The sequence below is a fragment of the Podarcis erhardii genome (genome assembly GCF_964252035.2).
Source record: "Podarcis erhardii genome assembly, chromosome: 1".
In the NCBI taxonomy this organism is placed as follows: Eukaryota; Metazoa; Chordata; class Lepidosauria; order Squamata; family Lacertidae; genus Podarcis; species Podarcis erhardii.
This window is the reverse complement of record NC_138497.1, coordinates 83,894,622-83,911,852: the sequence shown is the minus strand read 5'-3', so window position 1 is coordinate 83,911,852 and position 17,231 is coordinate 83,894,622. Positions and strand designations below refer to the sequence as shown.

Sequence of the window (17,231 nt, the reverse complement as noted above, 5' to 3'; positions counted from 1 at the left end):
GAATGCCACCTTTTAAAATGTATAACGGAGATTAACCTGTAGGGTTTTCTTTTCTTTTTAAAAACTAGCTCCATGCATCCATATGTAAAACAATTCACAGTAGAGAAGTGAAATGGTTTAGCCCTCACTTCCTTGGATTTGAAGGCCATGGCATCATTACTTTTAATGATTTGGGATTGTACCCATTATCTCAATTATGCAGATAGGAAAACAGAGGTGCAGGGAGGAGAAAGGTGATCCTTGGTTGGAGTCATGCAAGAGAGCAATGTTAGGGCACCCAGATTTCCAGAACGATCGTTTTTTAAATATTCTGTCTCTAGGCAACATCCCCTGTGATTTTCTTGCTCATAGGACATTTTGGAAAACGCAATTAACATTTTGTCACAGTATTGGAAACCGAAGCATTTGTCTGTTCACAGCCACCTTTTTCTTCTGCTACTTATGGTCTCCTTTCTGTTTTATTTTTTGCAAACCTAATCTATTTTGAAATTTTAATGGCCTGGAGCTCCTTACCCCTCATTTCAGACAGATTGTCTGAAGAACAATTTTCATACTGCACTATTACTTTTGTCTCCAGTAAGTGTGATACACTGAAATGTTTTCCTTTACTTCAAAATGAATGTTCATTGTTTTCTTTGGAACTGGAAATGAGGTTTAGGAGGAGGTCGAGGAGAAGATTATTTTGCTCCTCAAAATTTCAAACTTCTCATGCAGATATTTGCCAGTGTAATAACAACAAAAATAGATTTCCTTTTTAAAACTTCATTTTGGTGTTTCATTATTATAAAAAAGCTGTTTTCCAGTAAAGGTGTGGGGCTTGTTGACATCTCAAGCGATTCTGTCTCCGAAGCTCCTCCTGTAATGCATAATAGTGGTTAGAGACCGTCAGAACAAAAGTGGGGCAATGAGGGTGAAAATCCCCACTGGGTGACCTTGGACCAGTCACTGTCTCTCAGCCTGGGCCTACCTTGCAGGGTTGGTGTGAGGTTCAAAGGGGAGAAGAAAGGAGGGGGAAACACTGTGTGCCATTCTTGCATTCTTTGGAGAAAGGAGAGGGTGGAACAACTCGGATTTTTGAAAGAAACAATGCATGCCCATCATCAGCAGGGCCATGTTCCATGGGGGGGGGGGTCTTAGCAATGGGACTATGCATGGGCCTCCAACGCTACAGCCTTTGTTTTCAAGGCTTTCTGGCCTTGAAGACCTGACCACTGGATGCTATGTCTGTGCTAAGAAAGCGAGACACCCAGAGGCATAGGAGCCAATGTCCCTTTGGGCCCTCTCAAGCTGATGGGCACTGCCATTCAAATAGTGTGCGTGTCATGTGATCGATTCTCTCCCCCCCCCCCTTTTTATTCAAGTTGGCACCTCTGCCCAGAGAGACGGGGTGGGGGTGGGGTTTGCTGTGCGTGGCGATCCTGGCACCACGCGGCGGGCGACGAAGGAGGTCTTCCTGGCCAGGAAGAAGGCGCCGGGCCAGCCAGGATTGGCGTGTGCTGTTCTGCTCAGGGCAGGACTCCTCGCTGCTGCTCTTGCTGTTTTAAAGGAAAGAGGGGAGCGGCCCGCCTTGCCTTGCCTTCCTGGAACCGACGCCCGCGCGTTCGGGAAGTCCGTGTTCCCGAATGGGCGGCGGTTTAGTGCCGCGGATCGAAATGTACTCTGCACGCGCCCCGGAGACGCGCGCCCCGAGGGCTTCGCGCCCCTCCCCTGCAAGGAAAGAGGGGCTGACGAGCGCTTCGCGCGCAGACACTATCCAGCCTTTTTGGGACTTACTTGTACTGTAATAAGAAGATAGAGCAAGCCGAAGCTCCCAGCTCAAGCCGGGCTCCAGGGGATTCTCCGGCTTCCTCCTGGCCCGCTCCCTCCATGAATGAAAGGGGCAGGGGCGGGGCCTGAAAGAGAACCCGCCCTTCCTGCTAGCTCCCCATCGGGAGATGAGGGGTTTAATCCTTCCTGGTGCTTGTCTCTGCTGGGCCCCCACTTCCATCCATCCATCGCCCCCCCCCCTCTAATCCCGGCCCCCGCAGGAGGAGATGCAGCCCTTTCGCGCCATCTGTTCCCTGTTAAGCAGCAAAAAACACGTTGTTTTCCCGTTCTCAGCCCCTCCGTTTGCTCATCGCTGCTGCCTTCCCCCGCGCCCCGGGATTATTATTATTATCTCGAAGCATATTTGTGGCGGGGGGTGGGGGGGAGAGGAGAGTGATGAATGGTCATCAGATACTCCCCTCACCTGCGTTTCTCACGGCTCCTGCGCCTTTAAGAGCTAATCGGCAGGCAGAAGTTCAAGAAGTAAAGCTGGGAGGGGTTGGCCAGAAAGCTGCACCTGTTGAGCGACTGCCTGTTGGGAAGCACTGAAAAGGCTTCGGGTGCGGGAGGGATATATATAATCTCGACTGGCCTCAGTTTGCATGAAGTTTCTTTGAACCTTGAATTAAACGCAGGAAGAAAGTCCAAAATGCTTCCTCTCTCCGTTCCCTTCCTATACAAGGGAATGGCTCGGAGGTGGGCAGAGAGAGGAGCCGGCAGGGCTGACCTGACACCCCCGGAAACGCCTGCAGAGTTGTTTGTACACTGCGCTGCTAACCTTGCCTAAGGGCTATTCTCTTTAAGGGCACACTCAGCGCCACCCCACTGTATCCATTGCATTGTACCCCCGCTCAAGAGATCCTTATGGAGTGGGTCTCCGCCCCACACAATACGCCCAGGCATTCTTCTAATAATCCATTGTGAACAGAAAACGAGCAGATGGTAGTTATTCGGACTAATGAATCCCAAGTCCCCAAGATGAAGTATTTTCTATGTGGTGGAAAGATGGTTACACTCTTTTATTCCAGATTAATTAACCGCTAACAACTCCCTCCCCCATCCCCTGTTAAATGTCTTTAAAACCACTAATACCTACCTACCTATATCTATCTATCTATCTATCTATCTATCTATCTATCTATCTATCTATCTATCTATCTCTCTCTCTATCTCTCTATCTCTCTATCTCTCTATCTCTATCTCTATCTCTATCTCTATCTCTATCTCTATCTCTATATCTATCTATCTATCTATATCTATCTATCTATCTCTATCTATCTATCTATCTATCTATCTATCTATCTATCTATCTATCTATCATCTGTTCACTACGTGTGTGTGTGCACGCGCATTTGAATGCATTAGCATCGCCATATAGATAATAACGCATTACAAGAGGAGGGGGAATCCACTCTTTTGCCAGCCCTCGATCATTTGGATTTCTTTCTTTCTTTCTTTCTTTCTTTCTTTCTTTCTTTCTTTCTTTCTTTCTTTCTTTCTTTTCCCCGATCCTATCCTTTTAGCAGCAGCCTGGCTTGAAGAAATGTAGCAAGCTAAACCTGGCATTCACCGGCTTCGTTTCTGCTTGCAGGGTGCTGCCCAATGCTCAGGAGCCCCGCTAGAAGTTGACACCCATAGCCTCGTTCCACAGTAGGAATCGTGGCTATTGGGGGCCCAGTTTCTGATCTATGTGGTTCCTTACAACCCACAAGGGTCGTAGCACAGCTGAGAAGAGCCGTAGCTCCGTGGGGAGAGCATCGGCTTTGCACGCAGAAGGTCTCAGGTTCAGTCCCCGGCATTTCCAGGCAGGGTCCTAAGAGACACCTGCCTAGGGGTTGCTAGTCCAGGTATGGGGAAGCTTTGGCTCTGCGGATGCGGCAGGACTCCAGCTACCGTCATCCCTGTCCGTTGGCCATGTTGGCCAGGGCTGGTGGGAGTCCAGCATCATCAGGCGGGCTTCAGGGAGGTGGATGGGCCAATGGTCCTTTGGCTTCAGCTTCGGACTATGTTCCAGTAGTGGTTGGGGGCTAGCATGCCAGCCTCCACTAGGTAAACCAGAGGTGTGGGGCAGGGGACAGACCTGGGACAGCAGATCAGGCTGTGGGGCTGGTCCCCTCGACAGCTCAACGGGCCAAAGGGGGCTAATAATAACACCACTGAACTCATCACTGAACTCATGTCTCACAGGAGGGAGAGCAGATAGGCAAATGGGGAAATAGTCCAAAGTCTTTGGGAAAGACTATTGATTGATTGATTGATTGATTGATCATCTTAGTGTTTTTGGAAGCCACGAAGTTGTAGAAGCACATGAAAAGCTCCTGGTTACTGACGAAGTCAAGACTTCCTTGCTTGGTCCTTCTAACTGAGGGGCACTTCTTGCGAAAATACTGTAATGCGGACTTTCGACAACTTGATAAGCATCTCTTCACCCCAGGTGTCGCGGTGAGTGCCTCTCCATACAGAGAGCGCCTACGAAGGGCTAAATACTAAGTGTGTGGGGGGGGTACCTGCGGCATTCCATGTTTCTGCATCCCATCTAACATTGAAATGTTAAATTACTAATACTTCATTTCTGCACACGTTGCCGCCGCTAAATTATGCATTCCATCTCTTGAAGGAGAAAATGCTTTAATAAATGAATGAGAGCTGGATGTGAGCTATGTTGGCTGCGACAGTCCCCCCCCCCCCGTTTTACGCGGGGCGGGGTCTCTGTATCCCCCCCACCCCACCCTCTCACCCATCCCCTATCTCACCTCTTGACTGGGCGCTGCTCCCTTACTTGCTGCCTCGGGAGGAGAGTGACATAGTTCCGCAGTGCCACCTGCTGGACGTAACTTTCCACTGCACCGTCAAACGCACCAAACTCTGCCAAGGCATGGCTTAAGCGCCGTTAAGCAATTTGCTGCTCTGCGCACATGAAGAATTGAAATGATGCTTCGTTCCTGCTTCAGCCACAATATCCTGGAGCATCTGGGCCTGACGGTCCCTCCTCTGCCATCTTGCCAAGGCCTGCCATTTCTTAATGCCCCAACAGGGCCTCTTTTGCTAGCGACAACACCCTCTCTCTCTCTCATATCAGTCCCTGGCTCAGCATCCTCACTGCTCTTCCTTAAGTCTTATTCCTTATCTGCTGGTGGTTCTCACTCGCTGGTGTGGAGAAAACAGATAGACACAAGTTTTTCTTCTCTCTGCCTTATCATACTAGAGTTCAGGACGAACCAACGAAACTGAAGGTTTGAAGATTCAGGACAGATGAAAGAAAATGCTTCTTCACTTGGCATATAGTTAAACTATGGAATTTGGTCCCACAAGTATGTATGTATGTATGTATGTATGGCAGGCATGGCCAAACTTGGCCCTTCAGGTGTTTTTGGGACTACAATTTCCATCATCCCTGACCACTGGTCCTGTTAGCTAGGGATGATGGGAGTTGTAGTCCCAAAACAGCTGGAGGGCCGAGTTTGGCCATGCCTGATTTATAGCCTTTCCCTCCAAGGAGCTCAAGGCGGCGTACATGGTTCTCCCCCGCCTCCCCCACAACACCCCTGTGAAGTAGGTTAGGGCTGAGAGGCCAAAACCAGCTCAAGGTCACCCAGTGAGCTTTGTGGTCCAGTGTGGATTTGAACCCTGGTCTAACCACTACACCACACTGGCTCTCAAGCAGTGACCGCCACTGCCTTGGGTGGCTTTAAAAGAGGATTAGATAAATCAATGGAGGACGAGGCTGTCTATGGCTACTAGTCATGAGATTCAAAGGTCGGGAGAGTGCTGTTGCTCTCGTGTTCTGGGCTTCCCATGGGCATCTGGTTCACCACTGTGAGCATGGAGGCCGCAGCAGGATCCAGCAGGACTCCACTTAGGGAGCGTTATAAGAACCTGAAGCCATGACTGCGAAAGTTCAGCTTCTAACAGAAGATGGCTCCAGGCAATGGTCTTGGGTTGCATTCTATTTTAGGGCTGCTAATATCATGGCATTTGGAGCCTCCCACCCATACTTGCCCCTCCCTTAGGGCAATGGGCACAGGCAATGATGGCAGGCAGGTTTTTTTTGCAGTGGCCACTTTTGCCTGAACCCAGCATCAAGCAGACCTAATGAATCAGGGGGAGTGAGGGCAGGGTGCGTGGGTTGGTGGGAGAACGGGCAGCCTGCATGAAATGACTGCACTTGTTGAAATTTCTACAGGAGGCTCTTGAGAAATAAATGATGGCTTCTGGGATACCCGAGCACTAATAATAAACAGAAGGGATGAAGGATGCAATCTCCTTTATAGCACTAATGCGTTGGCCCTCTGCCTCCTCGTCTAGCCAAGACACTCATAGAGAGGAGTCAGGAGGAAGTGTGGGCCTCTTTGGCAACTGCCCCTGCTTCCCTAGGGAGGCCCATCTCTCCTTGCTGTGGGATCCGCTGACCTTGGGCTGATTCACACATGCTCACTCATCGAGATCACTTGCCAACTGCAGCATCAGCAGCTGCATGTGCGAACAAACCATCCCAGGTAGGTAACCCTCGTGGGCAGAACTTCCACATAGCAAAGCAAAGTCACACAGTCTGCGTCAAGTGCAGAGAAACAGCTGTTTCCCTTTCTGCAGGGAAAAGTCAGCTCCATGCTAAGAAAAGGGCAGATCTTCCCGGAAGAAGTGTGACCTACTTAAGACAGTGTGGTCAGGGATCTTCCACCCTTTCCCCTCTCTGCTCCTTCCTGATCCTGTGCCAGGTTGATTCATAGCATGAGGCCACACCTGACACCTCTAAAATTCATGATTAATATTTTCCTGGTGTTTTTAAAAAATTCTTTTTATGGCAGCCCTCCCCCAATACAGACACATTTTCTCCTTTTATTTCAGAGATGGTTTATAAGGCAACGTTTGGTTTTAATTTAGCTCCCCCTTCTCCCTCCCACCCCCGATTCAATCCATAGTTGTTCTTTGCTGCATTGAGATCCTGCCTTGTAACTTTGGCCTGATCTGAGTCTCTGGGCCGGAGGCTGTTGTTCTCTGGTTATGTATGCAATAAAGCCCTCCATTGGTTCTACATAATTCACCCTGGTAAAATATATTCTCATTCAACAGTACTGCAGAGGGATTTGAAGCAGCCCATCTTAGCACCGGTTTCAATATGCACTTCATAGTGACTCATATGTCTTAATGGCTGGCCCATCTCCTTGAACGTCTTTAAATCTTGATTGCTCGCTCTGGTAGTCAGGGCATTGATTAGCCAAAGGAGCAATAATATATACTCACCACTAAAATGTTTTGAGAGCATCTCCCTCCACCCTGTTAATTCTGGGGGCTGGGGAGGGGACAGCTGGCAGGGAGACAGGAGGAGAATAGAACTAGCAGCTTAGCACATCAAAGGGTGGAGCGGGGAAGGGGCTTAATCAGTTTATATTTATTGCATATTTATCCCAGACTGGATTCCAGTTGCTCAAGGCAAGTGCACACATAGGTCTTTTTACCTTCACAATAATAACCTTTTTTATGGAAGGTTAGAGTGTAAGATCACCATGCAAGCTTTGAGCTGAGCATCGATTTGAAGCTAGGGTTGTGTATGCACCACACATTTAAAGCACACACACATCAAGACTCATAGGAACTGTTGTTTAACCCTCAAATAGCTACAGTTCCCAGCACCCTTAACCAACTACAGTTCCCAGGATTCTTTGGGGTGGGGAATGTGCTTTTAATATGCTTAAATTGTATGATTTGCCCCACCTAGTCCCCCAGATCATAGCCCTCTAACTACTGGACCACATCAGCTTCCAAAAATATCACACTCTCCTCTTGCATGAGATTGAAATAGTCTCCCATCCAAGGATCCACACCTACTTAACTTTAGAATCACTGCAGCATCAGGTATTCCCTGACTATTCACTGTACTTGAAGGCCTCATTCAGCCCCGTATTTTTAAAAAACGAGGGCAGCCACCATGGGAGAAAAGTATGATGAAGAAGAGTGTGAACCATACTGTAAGGAAGGAGCTGGGAATGGATTCATTTTCTGCCCACAAGGAATTTCATTTTATTTGTCCAGAAGAAGAGCTATTTGTTTCCCAATGGGAAGGATCCAGGAAACTGATGATGGCAGAGATTCCAAACATGGCAGAACGAATCCACACACCATTCACCTATGCAAAATGTTAACAACTAGATCCTTTTTAATCCTTGAAGAAACTAACAGGAAAACAAAAAGGGAAATGTCAGAGGGGGGCAGAGGCATATCTCTGTGTGCCCTTGTGCCCTTGGCAAGGAGCTGAGAGCCAGTGTGGTGTAGTGGTTAAGAGCGGTGGACTAGTAATCTAGTGAACCGGGTTCACGTCTCTGCTCCTCCACATGCAGCTGCTGGGTGACCTTGGGCTAGTCACACTTCTCTGAAGTCTCTCAGCCCCACTCACCTCACAGAGTGTTTGTTGTGGGGGAGGAAGGGAAAGGAGAATGTTAGCCGCTTTGAGACTCCTTCGGGTAGTGATAAAGCAAGATATCAAATCCAAACCCTTCTTCTTCTTCTGTATCAGAAGGTTAGAGTGCAATATAGTGCAAACTTTGAGCTGAGCATGAAATTTGAACCTTCTCCCCTCTCTCCCTCTCTCTCTCAAAAAAGCACTTTATCACAATAGCCAACTTAGAAATAACAGTGGTACCTCAGGTTACATACGCTTCAGGTTACATACTGTCAGAGCTGCCTCTAGGTCCCAGCTCACAGAGGACCAACACCAGGCTGATGTTATGTACAAAAGTCTTTATTGAAGTTTAATTTCCATTTCAAAGCCAGAGCGTGCAGCCCTACGTCTAAACTCTAGATCGGCGAAGTCCCGTCTGAGTCTCCGCCCCTTCCACACCAGTTTAAGATCCTAGCCCTGCTCCACCTCCTGCGCTGCTCTCTTCTCCTCTGGGTCCTCCTGCCCTCTGGGGCATTGCCCTTTCTGGACTCTTCTGACGCTGAGTCGCTTAGCTCCTCCCCCTGCCTCCGGCGTGCTTTAGGACCCAGTTCCCAATCCTCACTCTCTGCTGTCCCGCGCTCCTGTACATTTGAACTTGCTTCTCGCGCCAACCCAGTGACCTTTCTCCTAACCGTTACACTACTTCTATCACTGCTTCCCTCTTCCGTGACACTGGCCGGATCTGACCTCCCTTCCGTTGTCTGACTCTCCGAGGAAGGCGTGGTAGGCTCTGCCTCGTCTCCTCTCCCTGGTGGGGAAAGCACTGGCCCCGATGCCTGGGACTCTTCCCCCCCACTCTGCTCTGGTGGGGAAGCTGGTCCTGATTTCCAACTACTGCTCTGAGAGTCCCCGCTGCCCCCTTGCTCCTGGGGCGTTCCCCTTGGGACCCCCCTGCCCCTGGCCACTGGCGCTCCCCTCTGTGAATCTTCCGATTCGCTGGAGAGGCTCATGGAATCCCTCGGACCACTGTCCCCTCCTACGCTCCCTTCGGATTCCTCCCCCTCGCTCTCCATCTCCCATCTTCCCTGTGCCTCAGCTCCTGAGCCCCTGACACATACGCTTCAGGTTACAGACTCCGCTAACCCAGAAATAATGCTTCAGGTTAAGAACTTTGCTTCAGGATGAGAACAGAAATTGTGCTCCGGCGGTGCAGCGGCAGCAGGAGGCCCCATTAGCTAAAGTGGTGCTTCAGGTTAAGAACAGTTTCAGGTTAAGAACAGAACGAATTAAGTACTTAACCTGAGGTACCACTGTACTACATTTTACACAACTCAGGTACTCAAAGTGACTGCAGTGAGAAGAGGAGGCGAGGAGGAAGGGCAAAAAAATTGGCATGAGAAGGATGGGAAGCTTCTCCCACGTTTGATTTCGCCACAACAGTGGCAACATGTCACCACACACATATGTGTCCTGCACACCATAGTCTGATACATGATTTGTGTGCCTGTGGCAGGAGCCAATCTCACCAACCCCTAGTGGTTGAGAGGGCTGTTCTGGCCAACATCTTCAAAGCCTTGGTTACACCTCGCCCTTCTCTGCACTCACCCAGGAGCCATAGAGATTTGGGGACTTTGCATACAATTGGGGCTTTCACCTGAGTCAACATGCCTAGAATCGGACTTCTTTTCCACCAGCTTGCAGGAACAAGTCAAACCGCAGAGCAGCGAGAGGAAGTGAGGGCTGAGATGTCAGCAAAGAGAACGGTAAGTGCTGGAGGGTGTCATGAATTAGCCTCAAAACCACAAACAGCAGCAGCAGCAGCAGGTGCCGCAGAGGAAGGCAGCACGTGTCAATGAAAGGGCAAAGCAGGCACTCAGAGTATCCAGGGCCGGCCCTACCATTAGACACAGTGAGGCAACCTCAGCCAATCTGCCTGACCCACACCCTGCAGCCCAGGATTAAAGGGAACATAAAGTGTGGTAACGGCCTATGTGAGAAGCTTGCTTATTCTATCATGTCATTTTGATTAGGCTTCCTAAGGTATTGCCTGTTGGTGGCACTTGTGTCTCAGCTCAGGCTCTGCACTAGTCTTTTTGCTTAACTCCTCACCCAATAGGAAAGAGTCCCACCCTGTCGCTGTGGGGGCAGCACATCCTGCCCAACCCCGCCCCCCTCCACCCAACATCAACCACTGCAGGAAACTGAGCAGCTTCCGGTTTCTTTCCAGTTGCTGTTGCAGCCCCAGACTGACATGGCTGCAGCACCAGCTCAGTTCTCCCAAGGCTTCTTTAAACTCTGCTCCCTCATTTTCCTTGTAATCATTTGGTGTGGTGAGTGTTTTCATGTGAGCATGGGCCTGACTCTCAAACTCAGGGTGGTGGCCTGGGCCATTGCCATCCTTGGGGACCCCTATATCCTCCAGTGTGTCTGGAACTGGTGCCCTTTCTTACTTAACCTCCCTTGGCTCAGTGAATCCACAGTCTCTCTCCGGGGATTTTCTTCCACAGCCCCACCTGATTTTGCCCTTTCTCTCTATTTAGCTTTGTTGGGCATTGGAGCTAGAGTGAAGGTCACCCAGGAGCCTCTCTTCGCCAGCATGTTGCAAAAGGGGAGCCAGACACTCAACTGCTCCCATTCAGAAAGCTCAGCCTACAATTTCTTCTGGTATCGCCAGCTGCCTGGGAAGAAAGAGCTACAGCATATCGGGAGCCTCTTTGAGTACAATGAGAAGCTGACCGAGTCAGAGGGGTGGCTGAGTGGGAATTGGCTGGAGAATGGAAAGAGAATGAGTCTTGTTCTTCAAGGTCCTCAGCCTAGTGACACAGGGCTGTATCTGTGTGCTGTAAGGGACACTGTGAAACAGGCAGGAACTGCGGCTGGCATCAAACAGTCCCAGCTCCTTCCTCGTGCTGCTGGCACACTTCCAATATCACATAAGTGCAGTATCACTTCCCACAACCAGTGGGCATCCTGGTGCCATCATATGCATCAGGGACACACAACGCAAGGAGCTGTGCAGAGGAACAGTCCTGATGTCAGATGTGCGCAACATTACTTCCCATAAACTGTGTACACTGATGCCATAATCTGCACCAGGGTTCCCCAACCCAGTGCCCTCCAGACGCTTTTTTGAACTACAGCCCACATTATCCCTGATCATTGGGCCTGCTGGCTAGGGCTGATAGGAGCCCGAGTTCAACATGATCCAGAGGGCACCAGGTTGCAAAAGGCTGATCTATGCCACACACGCAGCAGCCAGCTCAATCACTTGTCACATGGAGAGGCTGTTCTCACTGACACTGTTATCTTTCAGGTGTCTGCTGGTCCCCACATTCCAGGCCAATTCATTCATATCACCACCCTTGATAGCTCCTCGCTCACCACATTACTCACTACCTCTGAAACAAAAAATGCAGGTAGGAAATTATTTTCCATTGCACTTCACAGTCTATCAACAGTACACACGTGCTTTTTGAACTTTTTTCATTATTGATAGCCAAGTTAGTTAGCTATTGCAGGCAATGAACAAGCTGCTTTCAAAGGGTGGTCTTGGAGAATACAAACTGTTTTCTGGATTTCAGATGCTTTTCTAAATCTTGCGTTGTTGTTTTTTTAAAAAAAGAGAGATATATGAATAATTACTTGCAGGAGCCAGATGGCAGGAGATATTCGCACTCCCCACCCCACCCCCCACTCCCAGAATTCCCCACTCCCAGAAAAGTGCTAGCAACCAAGCAGTTGGAACTGGAAACTGATCACAGTGGAGCTGAAGGCTGTGTGTTTAAACGTTATTCCAGCCTTGGTGTTAGACAGGGTAAGGCAGGCACTTGAAGAGCTCACAAAAGGGCTGTTTGCTATTTAATTTTGTTTTATTGGACATATACTACCGGGGGGGAGAGGGGTGCTTGTCTTAAGTGTCACAGGTTATTGTCCTATAGAGAAGAAGTACAGAACTTCTCCAGATGTTGTTGGCCTCCAACTCTCATCAGCAGAGCCAATGGTCAGGGATGGTAGAAGTTGTAGTCTAGCAACAAATGGAGGACCGCCCCCATCTTTGCTGGGTAGAGAAGGTGAGGGGGAAATGCTCGTTTGAATGCTGCCCCCTTCCCTATTTAAATATTTTTAGATTAGTAAAGGTAAAGGGACCCCTGACCATTAGGTCCAGTCATGACCGACTCTGGGGTTGTGGCGCTCATCTCGCTTTATTGGCCGAGGGAGCTGGCGTACAGCTTCCGGGTCATGTGGCCAGCATGACTAAGCCGCTTCTGGCGAACCAGAGCAGCGCATGGAAACGCCGTTTACCTTCCCACCAGAGCGGTACCTATTTATCTACTTGCACGTTGACGTGCTTTCGAACTGCTAGGTTGGCAGGAGCAGGGGCCGAGCAATGGGAGCTCACCCCGCTGCAGGGATTTGAACCGCCAACCTTTTGATCAGCAAGTCCTAGGCTCTGTGGTTTAACCCACAGTGCCACCCACGTCCCAGTCTTTCTTAAACAGTTTCCTAAGATCAGATGTACATTTTAAAAATATCACACTGTTCAGGGAAGAAACCATTTTAAACCATGACTGCCATATAAAATTCATACAAAAAGTACATTCTTTTAAATATTTATGAAATCTTGCAAAAATATGTGTGAATTTGAGCAAGCAAGAGAGGATAAAACATTTGCAACAGTGGGAAATCTCTCACACACGTTTTCCTGTGGACCTTAGAGAGAAATACTACAAAAATGCTATCTAGTTTCTATTGCACCCCTTTAATTATGTTTAAAATAAATAAGAACCGCAGCCAACTTGTTGGAAATGTCAGAAAGAGAGACAAATTGTACCTATTAGAGATGGAGAATTGATCTTCTATATAATCACCACTGTTAGAACCACATACATACACTAATTAATGGTGATAAATGAAAAAGACCCAAACTACTGAAGAACGGCTGGATAAAAATGTGGAAACATGATTCAGTGACCCAAAAAAACCCAAAAACCCTAATTATGTTTGTGCTAAACAAACAAGACAGAAATGGGAAGGATTCACCAATAACTGGACAACTAATTAATTTCAGTAATGCTTGCAGAAATTATACAGTGACAAAGTTCATTTCATTCTTGAGCTTGGAGATCATGAAGGCGGCTACCGAACTGCATGACTGCATGACATTTGATCTGGGCTCCCTCACTTCTAAGCTAATTTATCTACTGCCTCATATAGCATATGCCCCCAATAAAAGGTATGCCTCATACTATACTGCTAATGCATTAGACCTGGAAGGCCTGGGTTCAAAACCTCACTCAGCCATAAATAAAACAAATCAAGGCTGGATCAGTTGTTGGTTTTGTGGGTCAAGGCTGGGCCAAGGCAACATTCTACAGCAAGGATCACTGGATTATTCCAAGCCGTGAAATTATGGAAATCAAGCAAAATTATGAACACACAATTATGAATACAGTACAAGCAAAATTTGTCCATCTAATTCAGTACAGTCTCCACTGACTAGCAGAGGCTCTCCAGAGTTTCAGACAAGGAGTCTTGTGATTTTGCCTTCTTTTTCTGCTTTTGCCCGCCAAGGAGAGATGAGAAGCTGTGCAACACACTAATGCTTTGAGTACTGTAGTTCCTGCTCTGTTCCCCAGGGATATCTGACATTTCACAGGCACTGCCCACACATTTTCATGCATGCCTTTGCAATCCTAAGGACTAAAAATGCAGCGTGAAGGGAGAAGCAGGGAAGAAAACATGCAGCCCTCACTCTGGGGTCAAAGGTTTCGGAGAAGCACCTGGAATGGAGAACGGCATCCTCTTTGAAACTATTTATAGCCCAGAAGCAGGTGCAGCCAAACCACCACAATCCACCGGCTTCCTTGGGAGGAGTCAGAAATGCAGGGGAAGAAGAAGATGAAAAGAGCTCTGTGCTGAGACTGTCCACTGAAATCCCATCTCTGCTCAATAAAGAAATGATGCCATGCCGGGCACAAAATCTACATACAGTGGATGCCTTTATTCAAGTTCATCTAGAGATGCAAAGGCCTGGAGGGAAACTGAAAAGTGGGGGCAGGTGGTTCTCCCCCCCCCCATTTTGCAGAAATAAATGGGGGAATTCAGAAGAATTGTGGGGCACACTAAACCTTTGCATTTCTAGGTGCATCTAATGAAACTGGGGTTGAGTCCATGATAGCTCATGCTAGAATGATTTTGTTTGTTTTTAAGGATCCTGGATTGTTTTTGCAGCAGACGGTGACCCCAAAGAAAGTGTTATGACTTATTTATTCATTGAAAGCATTACAAATTCACCCCTTAGCCAAGAATGCTCTCACAGCTGCTTACAAAAACCAGTCGTTGGTCCCTGCTGAAATGTCATGAAACAGTGAGCAAACATTTGAGTCCTCTAGAGCTCTTCATCCAGCTGGATGTGAAACACCAGTGCTTTTATCTCAGGGTAAGCAGTACTCTCTTTTTGTTGTTAAAAAGTGTGGCACTTACTGCGACAACTCCACGTTGAGTACCGGCACCTATTTTTCTAGAGAAAAAGCACTGTGAAACGTTATGGGGGGGGGATGCTGGCGATGTTGAAGACATGGAGCCTAATCTAATGAAGCCTTCCATAGTTCCAGTTACAGATAGGTAGCCGTGTTGGTCTGCCATAGTCAAAACTAACATATGGCATAGTTTTGCCATAGTCAAAACTAACATAGTCATCGTCTAACATTGTGTATGCCATAAAATGCCAACAGTGTCCTTCAGCTCTCTATATTGGACAAACAGGCCAGACCTTACGCCAAAGAATAAACGGACATAAATCGGACATCAGGAATCACAAGACAGAGAAACCAGTAGGAGAACATTTCAATCTCCCAGGACATTCTATACAAGATCTCAAAGTAGCTGTTTTACTACAAAGGAATTTCAGAAATAGACTGGAAAGAGAAGCTGCTGAATTACAACTTATCACCAAACTCAAAACCATGGAAAAACCTGGTCTGAACAAAGACCTTGGATTCTTATCTCATTATACATGACAAAGCCATTTTTCACCTTTTCACCCCTTGCTTTTTCCTGTAAGACCTATTGCAGTCGTTAAGAGTCGTCAACAGGCTCATCACAGCTATCTGCCAATCACCCATTCCCACCACCCTTCTGAGTAATACCCCTCCCCACCTTCTCACTATATAGAAGGGTCTGGAAACTTCTGTTTCAGTGTATCTGAAGAAGTGTGCATGCACACGAAAGCTCATACCAAGAACTGACTTAGTTGGTCTTTAAGGTGCTACTGGAAGGAATTTGTTTTGTTTTGACTAATGAAGCCTAAAATCTCCTCCCATGTTCCACTTCAAGCCTGTGGCTTCCATGTAAACTCTGTTAGCTTTGGCATCAAGTCACCCATTTCTTCCCACCTAGTTCTAACCCCCAGCTTGATGAAGAATTCTGGAGAATTGCAGAAGCTTGCTCATTCTATCACGACATTTTGAGGTGGTTTTGATGGTGGATTAGGATCTGCTCTAAGCTTCTTGCTCAGCTCAGAACCAACAGAAAGCAGTATTACCCTGCCTCTGTGTGGGCAGGACATCCTGTCATGAACACCTGCACCCATGACAGGAAGTGAAGTGGCTTCCAGGTTCTTGCCAATTCCTCTCTCAACCCCAGACTGACATGGCTTCAGCCCCAGCTCAGTGCTACCAAGAATCCACTAAACTCCTCTTCCTCATTGCTGTGTGGTGTGGTAAGTTGGGCACTTTCCATCCTTAGGTATCCCTATTCATTGAAATATGGAATAAACAGTGCTGTGCAGTGGCACTTCTCTGGCTGAGCTCTCTCCCCAGGGACAGCTCTCTCACGTTCCCTCCCTGATTTTCTCATTTTCTTCTCCTCAGCTTTACTGAGTGGTGGAGCCACAGTGAAGGTGACCCAGGAACCACCCTTTGCCAGCTCCTTCCAAGGGGAGAGACAGGAATTCAAATGCTCACTTTCTGGTGGCAGCAGCAGCACCTACCATTTCTTCTGGTATCGCCAGCTACCCGGAAAGAAAGAGCTACAGCCTATTGGGACCTTGTATTATCATGGTGATAAGCTGCAGGAGATCTCTGATCACAACCCAAAGGACTGGCTGGATGGGAAATGGCTGGAGAAGGGGAAGAACATGAGTCTTGTTCTTCAAGGTCTTCAGCCTAGTGACACAGGGCTGTATCTGTGTGCTGTAAGGGACACGGTGAGACAGACAGGAACTGCTGCTGCTGCAAAACTGAGCGCCAGCGTCAAACAGCCCCAGCTCCTCCCTTGTGCTGCTGGCACACGCCCAATATCATGTATATACAGTATCACTTCCCACAACCAGTGGGCATGCTGGTGCCATCATCTGCCTCGGGGACACACAAGGCATCTCAGTGCACGCAGCCTCACTCACTCTGGGCCGGCGCTGAAAGCAACCCTTCCACCAGTGCAGAATTAGTAGCACACAATGGGTTTAGAGATTAGTTGCGTTCATGTCAGAGGAAAGCCTCCTGAGAATTCCTCCATGCAAGCATGGTGAATGGCTCATCCACAAAAAAGTATAGGCTACCACTGTAGTGCTTTGCAGTAGGAACTGGAATAACGAGGGTTCAAAACCTACTAAAATGCTGTTGGAAAAGTATATGCTATTCTTAACAGTCCATTACAAAGGTGTGGAATGGATGCAAAGGTGTAAGGGGTAATTCTAGACTCTGGACTTTATGAATCTTACAGAGCTGTGACTGGAAGGGGTGGCGTAGTTTATCCAAGGTTCCTGCCCTGGGTGAAGCTTCTAGAGGGGCACCATTGAGGCTCCCAGCCTCCCAGCATGTCTGGGCTTCAGCTGGAGAGAAAGATGAAAAAGTGAATGGCAGCCACAAGCTCCTTCCTTCCACTTTCCCCATGAAGCTGAAGAAGGTTCATTTACAAGGCGACACAGGGAGAGAAAGAGTTGTTATTATTATATTTATATGTTTGTGCTCAAGAGAGCCCAGGGACATGCCATCACCATTGTTGTCATTGTTTTAACCCTCATAGCAGAAGGAGATCAAAGGAAGGGAAA

At 48.0% G+C, this 17,231-nt stretch overlaps 2 long non-coding RNA genes across 3 annotated transcripts; one reads left to right on the top strand and one right to left on the bottom strand.

Annotated features, from left to right (window-relative positions):
- Nucleotides 1-761: 761 nt before the first annotated feature.
- Nucleotides 762-4,923, bottom strand: LOC309351109. Its single transcript, XR_014160694.1, has 2 exons — nt 4,560-4,923; nt 762-856 (listed from the first exon to the last, which is right to left on the bottom strand). It is a non-coding gene; the product is annotated as an uncharacterized lncRNA (long non-coding RNA).
- Nucleotides 4,924-4,967: 44 nt separating this feature from the next.
- On the top strand, nt 4,968-11,718 carry LOC309351119. 2 transcript variants are annotated; one of them, XR_014160696.1, is made up of 3 exons: nt 4,968-5,117; nt 9,884-9,945; nt 10,723-11,718. It is a non-coding gene; the product is annotated as an uncharacterized lncRNA (long non-coding RNA). The 2 variants fall into 2 exon arrangements; XR_014160697.1 differs by lacking the exon at nt 4,968-5,117 and adding an exon at nt 6,117-6,302 and having other exon boundaries at nt 9,792-9,945.
- The last annotated feature ends 5,513 nt before the right edge of the window (nt 11,719-17,231 follow it).